We start from the raw sequence: 4530 nt of genomic DNA on the forward strand, positions 1-4530 counted from the left end.
GTGGGGCCACCCATCCCGGAGGGCCCCATGGGCCGGAGTGGGAGGGGAACCAGCCCCTGGTGGGCTGGTGCACCCCCCCTGGGCCCCCCTCTGTGCCTAGGGTTGGGAACCCTAGGGGAGGGGGCGCCTCCACTTGCCTTGGGGGGCACTCCACCCCCCTGGCCGCCGCCCCCCTTGGGAGATCCCATCTCCAGGGCCGGCGCCCCCCTGGGGTCCCTATATAAAGAGGGGGGTGGGACGGTAGCCGCACCCTGACATCTGGCGCCTCCCTACCCCCCTTGCTACACCTCCTCCTCCCGTAGTCGCTTGGCGAAGCCCTGCCGGAACCCTGCTGCATCCACCACCACGCCGTCGTGCTGCTGGATCTTCATCAACCTCTCCTTCCCCCTTGCTGGATCAAGAAGGAGGAGATGTCACGCTGACCGTACGTGTGTTGAATGCGGAGGTGCCGTCCGTTCGGCGCTAGGATCTCCGGTGATTTGGATCACGACGAGTACGACTCCCTCAACCCCGTTCTCTTGAACGCTTCCGCTCGATCTATAAGGGTATGTAGATGCACTCCTCTCTCTCGTTGCTAGATGAACTCATAGATTGATCTTGGTGAACGTAGGAAATTTTTTATTTTATGCAACGTTCCCCAACAGCACGGCCTTACCGTTTCATGCCGTCTTAGTCTCTCGAAGGTGCTCATAGATGTCCGATGATCCTGGTTTCCTGAATAAGCAGCGGGCGCTGTATCAGACCATTCGTAAGGGCCCGCGAGGCTCTCTCCATCGTCCTTCGAGTTGTTGCACTCGCCGTGGCGCCTAGCATTGTTAACATGGTCAACGAACATGAGGTTTCAGGAGATGACTTTATTTTGATTGGATGATAGTAGGGGCCTAGTAGGGCCATTGCCGTACGTACGCAAGTGCCTCCTTATTATGTACAACTATATTTTTGTTGCTTCCTCCTGGTTTCCTGACATCACGGTCCCCACACCATTGTCAACCTATGTAGTCAATATAAATGAGAGAATTGCACAAGGTGCGGCCGACAGCTGGGACCAAGCCGCTCGAGCAGTATTTGTGTTTTTGAGGCATGAGCACTGCAAAGTTTTTCTTGGCGATGTTTTCGTTGTTGTTCAGAGGAGAGCAGGGTATTAACTGGGCGAGCTATGGCCCGTCTAGCCCAAGCCAGATATCCAGCCCAGATATTAATATTTTCAAGATGGAAATGGCTAGCCCAGCTATACGTTTTTTGAGGAATACCCAGGCAAGGTCAACTTGTTATTCTCCGCCCCGCTGGGCTGCAAATTTTATGCATTAGGCTTAACAGGAAAATGGGCTTTAAAAAATAATAAATGGGATGTAATTATAAAAACTGGGCACTAACTATAAAAAATGCACCAAACACAAAATTAGTTTATAAAATATTATATATGGAATTTGAAAATCTTAATTTTTAATTGTTGCACGCGCAATGTTTCGTTGGATTTTTACGTAATACAGATTATATTTAATCTAACTAGAAATTTCAGGATAAAAATATTTTGGATCCCATCAAAATGTGGGAAAATTTTATTGAATTCTGTCTTGAACGGTTGGTTGAAATTATTAATCGTTGTCCTAGCGAGAAAATGGGTTGTACTTTTAATAAACTATAAATGGGCTGTAGTAAATTCCATTAGAATTCAAAAATGGGTTGTACATTCTTAAAATCACAAATGGGCTATAAGTTCTCTGCCACACACTTGTGGGCCTAGTAAGTTGACGCGTCCCCTAAAAAGAGGTTGACGCGTATGCCAGGCTTTGTCAACTTATTATAGTCAACACACGGTTCTAGCAGCAGTGGCCGTTGGATGTCTATCCAACGGATGTCGTGCTTCTTCTTCAATCTCGGATATACTAGATTCGGCCGCCCAAAAAATGATTCCTCCCCCTGACATCTGGGGCGCACCATTTACGGGGCTGACCTGTGGGCCTACTAAGTTGAAGCATACCAAGGGCTTTGTCAACCTAGTCAATATAAACGATTCTAGCTGCAGTGACCGTACGATGTCCATCCAACGGCCGTAGTGCTTCTTCAACCTCTGGTCTTCTTGCTCCAGCCGCCCAGAGCAGCGCCGGTCGTGTCGCGTTTTCCTACCTCTTGTGGCCGGCTGTGATGCCGCGGAGGCCTCACCGCCCCTACTACTCCCACCGATGTCCCAGGGCATCCCTCTACTCACCCACAACCCCTGTTATTCTGCGGCGACGGCAGCCTCACGCTGCAGCCGAACCAGTGAACCCTCATACTCCTCTCCGCTTGGGCATCCACTGCCGCGTCTTCCCCGGCTCCACGTCTTCCCCTTCCTAGGCCTCGCCGTCGTTCACCGCCTAGGTGCTCTCGGCGCGGCGTGGTCAATGTGGTCAATGACCGACTTCCATCGGAAGAGTACTGTACGTGGAGGGGCTGACAACTGGGTCCACGGCCACAGCCCAGTTTTTTTGTGATTTGCCAAGTAAGTCGCTTTGTCAGGCATGTTGGGCTGCAAATCTTTCAAGACGAGGAGAGTTTCAGTCGGCTGGCTGAGAAAATGGCCTATCAGTAATGAGAAATGGGCTGTACATTTTTAAAACACATCAAACCGGCAATTAGTTTCAAATTTCTTTTTTTCATTTCGAGATTTTAAATTGCATTGATTTTTATGCGTGGATAATTTGTTGGATTTTATATTGATATACATTTATTTTTAAAATCAGTTTGAATGTGACTCAAAATTTGGGTATTAAAAACAGTTCGGTCCACATCGAAATATGCAAAATTTCGTATAATTTTTTAACCGTGGCCACAATATGGGTTGTAATGCTAACAAAAAGAATATGGGATCCAAAAAAACCTTAAGAATTAGCAAATGGACTGTGAATTATTAGATATAATGGCAGATGGGTTGTATGCTGTTTTCCACATATTTGAGGCTTTCCTAAAAAAAGGTTGACACATAAGCAGTGACTGTTGGATTTCCATCCAACGGCCGTCGTGCTTCTTCAATCTCTGCTCTTCCTGCTCCAGCCGCTCAAACAAGCATCGGCGGGACTGCCAGCTCCCTCCTCCCCGCGGCCGGCTGTGCTGCCGCGCAGGCCTCACCGCCCCACCATACTCCCATCGCTGGCCTAGCCATCCCTCTACTCACCCACACCTACTGTTATTCTTCGGCGACGGCAGACGAACCAGTAAACCCTCGTAGTCGTACTCCCCTCCGCGTGGGAAACAACTGTCGAGTCTTCCCTGCCTCCGTCTCATTCCCTTCCTAGGCCTTGCCATCGTCCACCGCCTTGGTGCTCTCGGCGCGGCCTGGTCAACGTGGTCAATGACCGACATGCATCTGAAGTGGACTGTACGTGGAGAGGCTGGCAACTGGGTCCATGGCCGCAGCAAGGAAGTGCCTCCTTATTACGCACAAAATAATTATTCCTCCACCTGATAGCAGGGACCCATCGGACGGGCCACCGTATTTCACAAAAAAACGTTTCCCCCCTGACTGCTGGGACCCACCAGCTACATCTTTGCACGCAAGGAAGTGCGTCCGGGCAAAAAAACGATTCGTCCCCCTGACTGCTGGGACCCACCAGCTGCATCTTCGCACGCAAGGAAGTGCGTCTGAAAAAAACGATTCGCCCCCCTGACTGCTGGGACCCACCAGCTACATCTTCACACGCAAGGAAGTGCCTGACAATCGGGACCCACCTGGTCGAAGCGTATGTAGCGTTGTCATTCTGGTCGCGAACGTGTATGTACATACTGGTGGATGTAGAGGCGAGCACGTAGCATGTACACGTATGTACATACGGGCGGGGTCTCGAACGCCTACTTGCGCATACGTACGGCCAGGGCTCGTGTACATGGCTGGGTCGGAACGGAGAAACAGCATCGTCGTCGTGTTCATGGGGAGCCAACCGGCTGGGTCAGAACGGAATGCGTTGTCGTGTTCATCAGGAGGGCTTGGACGGAACAGGCAATGGAAACGAGGCATGGCGTACCGCGGAATGGAGGAAACGGCCTTGTGTTCGACCGGCCACGTTCGAAACGGGATCCTGTTCATCGGGAGGGGTGTGGCGTACCGCAAAACGGAGGAACGGACCTCCTACGTTCGAAACGGGGGTCCTGTTGATCGGAAGGGGTGTGGCGTACCGCAAAACGGACGAAACGGACTTGTGTTGGAGCGCTACGGTTGAAACGGGGGTCCTGTTCATCGGGAGGGGTGTGGCGTACCACAAAACGGACGAAACGGACTTGTCTTGGAGCGCTATGGTCTAAACGGGGGTCTTGTTCATCGGGAGGGGTGTGGCGTACCGCAAAACGGGACTCCACGGGATACTGTTCATCTCCACTGTCGACCTCCTCCAGCCTCCACGGGCTACCGTCGACCTCCTCTAGCCTCCACGGGCTCCTGTTCATCCAGCCTCCATCGCGCGCTACTCCACCGGCTACTGTTCACCCACCCCTCCACGGGCACCCCTCCACCGCCTACTGTTCATCCAGCCCTCCACACCACAGGGTCCTGTTCAT

This window comes from Triticum dicoccoides, chromosome 7B (assembly GCF_002162155.2).
Source record: "Triticum dicoccoides isolate Atlit2015 ecotype Zavitan chromosome 7B, WEW_v2.0, whole genome shotgun sequence".
Lineage (NCBI taxonomy): Eukaryota > Viridiplantae > Streptophyta > Magnoliopsida > Poales > Poaceae > Triticum > Triticum dicoccoides.